Below are 11,847 nucleotides of genomic sequence, written 5' to 3'. Positions count from 1 at the left end.
ACTATATTGGCTGAATTATGGCCCTTTTTGAACTTTGAAATTTGTTCAGGTTTTCTTACAAGTTCGCTTTTTGTCAAAACTATTTGAACTGTGGCTTTGAAACTTTTAACACTAGTTTATCAACATGATTCCCATATGTAGGTGAGAGTACATAATTCTATCAACTTTTTTGACTGAATTATGGCCCTTTTTGGACTTAGAAATTGGTTAAATTTTTCATACAAATCCATATTTTGCCTTACATATAACATAACATATTTGCCATCATGGTCACACATTGCCATTTAGTGCAAGTCTAATCAAAATTCACAAGTACAGGAACATTTTTAGCTCGACTATTCGAAGAATAGTCTAGCTATTCTACTCACCCTGGCGTCGGCGTCGGCGTCGGCGTTGGCGTCACACCTTGGTTAAGTTTTTGCATGCAAGTACATACAGCCATCAATTAAAGGCATATAGCTTTGAAACTTATTTTTTCTTTTTCTAGGTCAATTACCAACCTCTCTGGGTCAAGTCCCATAACTCTGACATGTATTTTGAGCAAATTTATGCCCCCTTTTGGACTTAGAAAATTTGGTTAAGTTTTACATGCAAGTTACTATCTCCAAAACTAATGCAGATATTGATTTAGAACTTCACATGTGTCTTCGGGGTTATAAAACTAGTTGATAGCAGCAAGTCCCATAACTCTGACCTTCATTTTGGCCAAATTATGCCCCCTTTTGGACTTAGAAAATTCTGGTTAAAGTTTTGAGTGCAAGTACATACAGCTATTTCTAAAAGGCATATAGATTTGAAACTTATTTTTTCTTTTTCTAGATCAATTACCAACCTCACTGGGACAAGACCCATAACTCTGACATGTATTTTGAGCAAATTATGCCCCCTTTTAGACTTAGAAAATTTTGGTTAAAGTTTTACATGCAAGTTACTATCTCCAAAACTAATGCAGATATTGATTTGAAACTTCACATGTGTCTTCGGGGTTATAAATCTAGTTGATAGCAGCAAGTCCCATAACTCTGACCTTCATTTTGGCCAAATTATACCCCCTTTTGGACTTAGAAAATTCTGGTTAAAGTTTTGCGTGCAAGTACATACAGCTATTTCTAAAAGGCATATAGATTTGAAACTTATTTTTTCTTTTTCTAGATCAATTACCAACCTCACTGGGTCAAGTCCCATAACTCTGGCATGTTTTTTTAGCAAATTATGCCCCCTTTTAGACTTAGAAAATTTTGGTTAAAGTTTTACATGCAAGTTATTATCTCCAAAACTAATGCAGATATTGATTTGAAACTTCACATGTATCTTCATGGTTATAAAACTAGTTGATAGCAGCAAGTCCCATAACTCTGACCTTCATTTTGGCCAAATTATGCCCCCTTTTGGACTTAGCAAATTCTGGTTAAAGTTTTGCGTGCAAGTACATACAGCTATTACTAAAAGGCATATAGATTTGAAACTTATTTTTTCTTTTTCTAGATCAATTACTAACCTCACTGGGTCAAGTCTCATAACTCTGGCATGTATTTTGGGCAAATTATGCCCCCTTTTGGACTTTGAAAATTCTGGTTAAAGTTTTTCATGCAAGTTTCTATCTCCAAAACTAATAAGATATTGAATTGAAACTTCACATGTGCCTTCGGGATTATAAAACTAGTTGATAGCAGCAAGTCCCATAACTGATATGCATTTTGATCAAATTATTCCCCCTTTTGAACTTAAAACTCTTTTGATATTTAACCTTTTTGGGTAATATTTTCCTGCTTCTGGGACAATATTTCGAATAGTCGAGCTTGGCTGTCTTACGGACAGCTCTTGTTTTAATGTTTAATCCATTATTTCTTTTTTCTGAAAATCTTTGGTAATATTTTGACCCCATTCTTCAATCAGTTTTTCGAATAGTCGAGCGCGCTGTCATCCGACAGCTCTTGTTTTGCACCCCCCCCCCACCACATCACAATTTCTTTGGGGCACTCAAAATTGCTCTTGTCTGTCCATCCAACTTTGTGTTGTTCATATCTCAAAAAACATTTGAACATGTCATCAAATAGTGAAACCTCTAAGGATTGTTATAGCATTGGAAATTGTGCACCAGCAATTTTAATTTGGATCAGACAGTCACAGAGCTGGTCCATAGTTACGGCCCTTAAATTAGTGAAAAATAGGCATATTAAGGGCCTAAGTTTGTGTTTCCTGAATCTCAAGAAGTATTTGACCCAATATTAGGAAACATTGCAGGAACATTATTCAGCATTTGAAATTGTGCATTTAGGGTTTTGTTTGAGATATAATGTTTCAACCAGGCCAGTTATTGCCCTTAACAGTGAAAAATGTGCATAGAAAGGCATGGAAGTTATGTCGCACATATCTCAAAAACTATTTGATACAGGAACATGAAACTTGATAGAACTGGTGTAAGCCACTGCAATAACATTTTAAGGAAAGGTGTAAGCCACTGCAATAACATTTTAAGGAAAGGTGTAAGCCCCTGCAATTGCATTTTAGGGAAGGTGTAAGCCCCTGCAACAGCATTTTAGTGAGGATGTAAGCCCCTGAAATAGCATTTTAAGGAAGATATAAGCCCCTGCAATAGCATTTTAAGAAAGGTGTAAGCAACTGCACCAACATTTTAAGGAAGGTGTAAGCCCCTGCAGTAGCATTTTAAGAAAAGTGTAAGCCACTGCAATATCATTTAAGGAAAGGTATAAGCCCCTGCAATAGCATTTTAAGGAAGATGTAAGCCCCTACAATAGCATTTTAAGGAAGATGTAAGCCCCTGCAATAGCATTTTAAGGAAGGTGTAAGCCACTGCAATAGCATTTTAAGAAAGGTATAAGCCACTGCAATAACATTTTAAGGAAAGGTGTAAGCCCCTGCAATAGCATTTTAAGGAAGATGTAAGCCCCTGCAGTAGCATTTTAAGAAAGGTGTAAGCCACTGCGATAGCATTTTAAGAAAGGTATATAAGCCACTGCACTAACATTTTAAGGAAGGTGTAAGCCTCTGCAATAGCATTTTAAGGAAGATGTAAGTCCCTGCAGTAGCATTTTAAGAAAAGTGTAAGCCACTGCGATAGCATTTTAAGAAAGGTATAAGCCACTGCAATAACATTTTAAGGAAAGGTGTAAGCCCCTGCAATAGCATTTTAAGGAAGATGTAAGCCCCTGCAATAGCATTTTAAGAAAGGTATAAGCCACTGCACCAACATTTTAAGGAAAGTGTAAGCCCCTGCAATAGCATTTTAAGAAAAGTGTAAGCCACTGCAATAGCATTTAAGGAAAAGTATAAGCCCATGCAATAACATTTTAAGGAAGATGTAAGCCCCTGCAATAGCATTTTAAGGAAGATGTAAGCCCCTGCAATAGCATTTTAAGAAAGTATAAGCCATTGCACTAACATTTTAAGGAAGGTGAAAGCCCCTGCAATAGCATTTTAAGGAAGATGTAAGCCCCTTGCAATAGTATTTTAAGAAAGGTGTAAGCCACTGCGATAGCATTTTAAGAAAGGTATAAGCCACTGCGATAACATTTTAAGGAAAGGTGTAAGCCCCTGCAATAGCATTTTAAGGAAGATGTAAGCCCCTGCAATTGCATTTTAAGAAAGGTGTAAGCCCCTGCAATTGCATTTTAAGAAAGGTGTAAGCCACTGCGATAGCATTTTAAGAAAGGTATAAACCACTGCACTAACATTTTAAGGAAGGTGTAAGCCCCTACAATAGCATTTTAAGAAAAGTGTAAGCCCCTGCAATAGCATTTAAGGAAAGGTATAAGCCCCTGCAATAGCATTTAAGGAAATGTGTAAGCCCCTGATATAGCATTTTAAGGAAGATGTAAGCCCCTGAAATAGCATTTTAAGGAAGATGTAAGCCCCTGCAATAGCATTTTAAGGAAAATGTAAGCCCCTGCAATAGCATTTAAAGAAGTACCAGTAAGCCACTGCAACAGCATTTTAAAGAAGGTGTAAGCCACTGTTATCACACTTTAAGGAATGAGTCAGCCACTGATGCATTATAAGGAAGTGTCAGTCAATGCTAATACACCTTGATCACCATAATGTTTTAAGGAAATACTTGACAGAAACTAAAATTCCATATTTAGTACACAGCTAGGGATGATGGTTAGAGTTTTTCCCAAACTAATCTTTAGAAGTGCGGGCACCAATTATGTAATACAGTTGTTTTAAGAGAAGACCTGGTGTCTGCCAGTAAGTTTTTGCCTCTGAATAAAATACAGGTACTACCTTATCATTTATTAGGTCAACTCTTGCAACCAGGCGGTTTAAACAAAATCCAGTTTAAACAAAATCTGCAGTTGGTCAGTTAATGTATCTGACAACTGATTCCAGGTTAAAAGTTGGTTGTTACTTCTTGCATTTAGAATATATCTCCTCTGTTAGGGATATGGTAGGATAAGGCAAGGAAGTACTGGTTGAAGGTTTCAGAAAACTACCGTATCACCGCATTTTAAGGGCAGTTTTGGCCAAGGGGCTCATGTATTTTTGGACTAAATTTCATTTGGATAGGGATGATAAGGTAGAGTAAGATAGGATTTTTCTGCCACTGTTAATGTGTGAAAGTGTGCTGTGTGATAGTGTAATTAAACAGTCAACCCTCAAAACAAGATGTCTTTAGGTACTACCATATCATTTAATGTGATCCGCTATTGTAGCCAGGCCGTTTACTTACACGCTAACATAAAAAAATTGAGGGTTGCAATTGGTTACATCATTTAGATTACATATTTTTCAGTCATTGATTTTTGACAAAATATCAGGGTTCTCCCCAGAATATCATAGCAGATAGTGTGTGCTAGTTGGGTGACTATTACCTTTCAAAGATATTTGATCATTTATAAACAATTTTGGTCAGCAGTGTTACTGGCAGAGAGGTTATAGTAAACATGTGTTGTATCTGTCAAAGGCGACATATTTATAGGAATATAACTGCAGAAGTTCCATAATGGTTTAAATTTTATGTAAAAAAAACAGATTATGGTAGGCAGCTGTCCAAATAGATGTTATGCATCAGAAATGGTGATTTTAATAAAAGTTTATGTTATGTTAATCAGTGAACATTTGGCAAATATTTGAAAAAAACAATGATGAAAAATGGGATTTAATAAGAAATTACTGTATTTTGATGCAATATTATGTTCAGCTAGATCATAAACAAAAACTTTATGAATCCTCAGACCATACTACTACCAGTAAATTTAATTATAGTTACATATTGCTACCAGGTTGGTTATTCCATTAAATTTAGGAACCTGGGGAGAACAATATTGTTGCTAGTGTTATGGTACTAGTAATTAAAGCCAATTATTTAGATAGGGTAATTGGCTACAGGTTAAGATTGAAATTGAGCTTGCTGCATTTATTATCCCCTATTGAAGGTGGATGAATATAGACTTGGTGTTGTCTGTCTTGCTATTTGTTCATCCATACGTCTGTCCTTGCGTGTGTGCCTCTGAAATTCAAAAAGTATTTTTAAATTAGCGAATATCAACAAACCGCAAATAGTTATTGATAAGCTAATAATAGTATTATCCCCTTTCACCCAGTGAAATGCAGAGTTTTTCCCCTTGATAAGAAAAATAGGGATTTAATTTTGACTATCTAGGTAACCTATTGATAGGTTTTCACGAAATTTTACACATTAGTGTAGTTTATGATACAGCAGGGTACATGCACAACTTACATTTGGATGACTTCAGTAACTTCAGAGTGATTGCCTATTACTTGTATTTAACAGTCAGTAAATTACACATAACAAATAATCCATTGGTGGATCTTCATGAAATTTAAGACACTATAGGGTAGTTGTGCATAAACATCTTTTGTAAGGATCTCTTCAGTAAATGCAGAGTTATTGTCCTTTAATTGTTTTGAAATTCCCACAAAACAGAGTAACACATTGTTTGATCTTTATGAAACTGAATACTCAATATAGATTACTGATAAGGTGGTCAGGTGCACACACAAATTTGGTCAGGGTTTCTTCAGTAATCAGTAAGTTATTGAATTACTTTATATTTCAAAATGTAGTCCTGTCATTCACAAAACCAACCATTTGGTGGGGGATATAAATTTGCTTCTTTTGTTAGGGATATGGTAGAATAAGGCAAATGTTTTAATCCTGGCTACTGGTTTTATAAAAGCTACCATATCACCACATCTTAAGGACAGTTTCGGCCACATGCATGTATTTTTGGACAAAATTTCAACATGATATGGTAGATTTGTTAGGAAGATGCCTCAATTAATGGCAACTTTGTTCGGAGAATTTCTTCTCCATGCATGGAGTTATTTTGATGTATCTTGGCACAATTGTTCACTGTCATGAGACGGAGTGTCATGTTCAAGAACCTGGTCTCTAGGTCTAAGGTCATGGGTCACATATGGGAATGAAGTTTTCCTGTATGGCCTTTTAGTTGGAAGATGAATGCTTCTACATTATATCCAGGTCACCCATGATGCTTATTTCAGGTCAAGGTCAATAGGTCAAATCTCAAGTTACTGTCATGATATTTGAATCATATGTGCAGTTCTGTAACAAAAACTTTTCTTCAGATATTTGAAGCTCCATACGGGCGTATTTTGCAACTATGGTACCCTTGTTACTAATAAATAATTTTTACTGAATCTTAAAGATATATAACATTTTGTCTATGTTTATTGGGTTTGTACTAATAATGGTGTTTATAAATGGTCTACAGGCTGGTACCAGTGTGTATATTTATGGGATGCCATTAAAAGTGTAATGATTTTTTTATTAGATTTAAACATGTTGGTGTTCCTACATTAAGACATAATATTTTTGGCTCTTCCTACATTTATTTTTAGTTTATGTATGAATGAGCTTGGATGAGTGAATTCCTACATGCAGAGAAGATGCTGCTGTGAAAGAGAAACTTGGTGGAGGGTTTGACATTGACTGTACCATTGAGGGCTTCATGATAACTGTTTCAGCCCAACTGTCAAACCTGACTGTTCAAAGATACCACCATATCTTATTTTCAGTCTAAAGTGTAGCCAAATGAGCCATTCAAGTTTGGAGAAAATCCTCAACTCAGAAATTCAATGGAAAACAAATTATTTACATGTGGTTATGACATTCTTCTGCATAGAAGGTATAGGTTCAAATCATTGTAGTTTTTTCATATATTAGTTATTAGGACTGTAGTGGTGTAGGTCAGTTAATTTAGAACTGGCTGATGGTTAAAACTAATGTTAAACTATCACTTCTTGCTGATCTAAAAAAGTGACGTGGTATAGGATAAGCAAAGTGGCTACAGGTTTCAGAACTACCATGTCACCATATTTTAAGGACTGTTTCGGCCTGGTCATCCTTAAGTACAATTCCCTTATTCTGTGCTCCAACCAATCCATCAATTTGTCACTACACCAGTTTTGCATTTGACATAATTATAAAAGTGACAAATATATTTTCTTGTACAAATTTCAATCTAGTTTATACATCCAGTTTTAGTTTGGAAAGTTTCAAAAACAAACAAGTAAGAATTACTTACTGATAGGCATAGAAGCACAGAAAGTTTAACCATTTTTGAAGGATGGCTGTATGTATTTTTGGACTAAATTTCAAGAGATAAGGTTGATATGGTGGAATGAAATAAGGTGTCAACCATTGATTATTTGTTAAAATGGCAGATTGTGTGATTTTTTATGTAAAAGATTTCTAATAAAATTAATGTTAAATTCTTTTTCACTTCTAAAGCACTAGGTCAGACTTGTCTTGTAAGACCTGTATGAAATATCTTGTAAGACACAGTGATTGAATGTTTATAAATTATCTGTAATTCATCTATTAAAGTACAGTGGTTGAAATTCTCAAGGGCGACTGTCAAACTTGACTGTTTAAAGATACTACCATATCATATTTTCAGTCTCTAGTGTAGCCGCCCCATGTGGTTCTGGGACGATCAGTGTATGAAAAGCATTGGAACCACTGCCTTACCCTTGCATGATCGTAAGAGGCGACTAATAGGGTCTGAACACTTGGTTTTGCTGTAACTCTGTGATTCCAGTAGGTATAAAAACTTTGATTCCATATCTCATGTTTTTATTTTGATGTAAATGAGATGTGAAACCAAAATTTTTAGTCCTGTAATCTGTACTGTGTTGGTGAGCTGACCCAGGCAATTTAAGTTTAAAGAAAATCCTCAACTCAGAAGATTAATGGAAAACAAGTTACATTGTATATACATGTGGTTATGACATTCTTCTGCATATAAGGTATAGGTTCAAAATATTGTACTTTTTTTCATATATTTGTTGTTAGGACTGTGGTGGAGTAGGTCAGTTAATCAGAACTGGCTGATGGTTAAAACTGAAATTAAACTATCATTTCTTGCAGATTTAAAAGAGTGATGTGGTAAGATAAATAAAATGGCTTCAGGTTTCAGAATTGCCATGTCACCATTATTTTAAGGACAGTTTTGGCCAGGCTATCCTTAAAACAATTTTTCTTTTCTGTGCTCCAGCCAACCCATCATTTTGTCACTACCCTCAATATTGTTTTGGACATAATGAAGGTGACAGAATTTTGTTTTGTACAAATTTCAAATTTCAGTCATCTGTTTAGCTCATATAATTATGCTAAAGTTTTGACTGAATAAAAAACACAAGTAAGAATTACTTACTGACCCGCCTAGGAGCACAGCAAACAAACAATTTCTTAAGGATAGCCTCTCGTGTATTTTTGGACTAAATTTCAAGTAATAAGGATGATATGGTAGAGTAAAATAAGGTGTCAGCCATTGATTTTTGTTAAAATGGCAATTTGTACATACAGTTTTGATAAGTTTATGTTAAATGATACTTTTAAGATTAATATAATGTACATTGTATAAATTGTTTTGTAACACACAGTAATTGTATGTTAATGAATTATTTGTAAAACACAGTAAAATGTATCTTTAAATGAATTTTGTAAAACACAGAATGGATGTGAAATGAGGTATAATTATTGTAAAGCAGAGTGAATGAGTGTCAGATGAACTATTTTGTAAAACAGAGTGATAGCAATCAGTTGTACTTATTTACATTTTTGAAATATCTTTTATTAATGAAATGAACTGTTTTATTAACACACAATGACAGTACCGTAAAATTAGATATTTTGTAAAACGGTGGTCAGATTATTTCTAAAAATGGGTAACATAGTAACACACAGTGACAAGGTTTCATTTGTAACATGAAGTGGCAAGGTTTTTCAGTTAGACTTTTTATATGAGTAAATATGTAACACATAATGGCAAGGTTTAATTTGTAAGATAAACCAAGTGGCAAGGTCTTTAATTAGTAACTTAATAGGTTTAATGTGTAACATGAAGTGGCAAAGTATTTCAGTCAGCTTTAATTTATATGAGTAACTTTGTAACACACAGTGGCAAGGTTTAATGTGCAACATAAACAAAGTGGCAAGGTCTTCGGTATGATATTTAAATGAGTAACTTTGTAACACAATGACAAGGTTTAATGTGTAATATAAACAAAGTGGCAAGGTCTTCGGTATGATACTTATATGAGAAACTTTGTAACACACAGAAGCAAGACTTGATTTGTAACATGAAGTGGCAAGGTCTTTCAAATAGATTTTTGTATATTAGTAGCTATGTATCACAGAGGGTCAAGGTTTAATTTGTAATATAAACAAGGTGGCAAGGTCTTCTTGTATGATTTTTAAATGAGTAACTTTGTTACATGCAGTGACAAGATTTGGTTTGTAACATGAAGTGGCAAAGTCTTTGAGCATTTTTTATATGAGTAGCTTTGTAACACACAGTGGCAAGGTTTTATTTGTAATATAAACAATTTTTTTCGCTCACCTGTCACAAAGTGACAAGGTGAGCTTTTGTGATCGCGCGGTGTCCGTCGTCCATCGTCCGTCCATGCGTCCGTGCGTCCGTAAACTTTTGCTTGTGACCACTCTAGAGGTCACATTTTTCATGGGATCTTTATGAAAGTTAGTCAGAATGTTCATCTTGATGATATCTAGGTCAAGTTTGAAACTGGGTCACGTGCCGTCAAAAACTAGGTCAGTAGGTCTTAAAATAGAAAAACCTTGTGACCTCTCTAGAGGCCATATTTTTCATGAGATCTTCATGAATATTGGTCAGAATGTTAACCTTGATGATATCTAGGTCAAGTTTGAAACTGGGTCACGTAGGGTCAAAAACTAGGTCATTAGGTCTAAAAATAGAAAAACCTTGTGACCTCTCTAGAGGCCATATTTCTCAATGGATCTTCATGAAAATTGGTGAGAAGGTTCACCTTGATGATATCTAGGTCAAGTTTGAAACTGGGTCACTTGGGGTTAAAAACTAGGTCAGTAGATCTAAAAAATAGAAAAACCTTGTGACCTCTCTAGAGGCCATATTTTTCATGAGATCTTTATGAATATTGGTCAGAATGTTCACCTTGATAATATCTAGGTCAAGTTCGAAACTGGGTCATGTGGGGTCAAAAACTAGGTCATTAGATCTAAAAATAGAAAAACCTTGTGACCTCTCTAGAGGCCATATTTCTCAATGGATCTTCATGAAAATTGGTCAGAATGTTCACCTTGATGATATCTAGGTCAAGTTCGAAATTGGGTTACGTGCGGTCAAAAACTAGGTCAGTAGGTCTAAAAATAGGAAAACCTTGTGACCTCTCTAGAGGCGATATTTTTCAATGGATCTTCATGAAAATTGGTCAGAGTGTTTACCTTGATGATATCTAGGTCAAGTTTGAAACTGGGTCACGTGGGGTTAAAAACTAGGTCAGTAGATCTAAAAATAGAAAAACCTTGTGACCTCTCTAGAGGCCATATTTTTCATGAGATCTTCATGATTATTAATCAGAATGTTCACCTGATGATATCTAGGTCAAGTTCGAAACTGGGTCACGTGGGGTCAAAAACTAGGTCAGTAGGTCTAAAAATAGAAAAAACCTTGTGACCTCTCTAGAGGCCATATTTCTCAATGGATCTTCATGAAAATTGGTGAGAATGTTCAGCTTGATGATATCTAGGTCAGGTTTGTAACTGGGTCATGTGCGGTCAAAAACTAGGTCAGTAGGTCGAAAAATAGAAAAACCTTGTGACCTCTCTAGAGGCCATATTTTTCACGAGATCTTCATGAAAATTGGTGAGAATGTTTACCTTGATGATATCTAGGTCAAGTTTAAAAGTGGGTCACGTGCCTTCAAAAACTAGGCCATTAGGTCAAGTAATAGAAAAACCTTGTGACCTCTCTAGAGGCCATATTTTTCAATGGATCTTCATGAAAATTGGTCAGAATTTTTTATCTTGATGATATCTAGGTCACATGTGCTCAAAAACTAGGTCACTATGTCAAATAATAGAAATAATGACGTCATACTTAGTTCAACACTGGGTCATGTGGGGATAGGTGAGCGATTCAGGACCATCATGGACCTCTTGTTTTTTTTTGGTTGGGTTTAACGTCCCACAGGCACAATTTTAGGTCATATGGCGACTTTCCAGCTTTGATGGTGGACGAGGACCCCAGGTGCCCCTCCGTGCATTATTTCATCACGAGCGGGCACCTGGGTAGAACCACTGACCTTCCGTAAGCCAGCTGGATGGCTTCCTCACATGAAGAATTCGACGCTCAGAGTGAGGCTCGAACCCACATAGATGTTGGGCAAGTGATTTGAAGTCAGCGACCTTAACCACTCGGCCACGGAGGCCTTCATAATATAAACAAGGTGGCAAGGTCTTTGGTATGATGTTTAAACGAGTAACTTTGTAACGCACAGTAGCAAGATTTGATTTGTAACATTAAGAAACATGGTCTTTAAAACAGATTTGTTTATATG

This window comes from Mercenaria mercenaria, chromosome 8 (assembly GCF_021730395.1).
Source record: "Mercenaria mercenaria strain notata chromosome 8, MADL_Memer_1, whole genome shotgun sequence".
Classification (NCBI taxonomy): domain Eukaryota; kingdom Metazoa; phylum Mollusca; class Bivalvia; order Venerida; family Veneridae; genus Mercenaria; species Mercenaria mercenaria.
Note: the sequence above shows the minus strand (reverse complement) of the source record.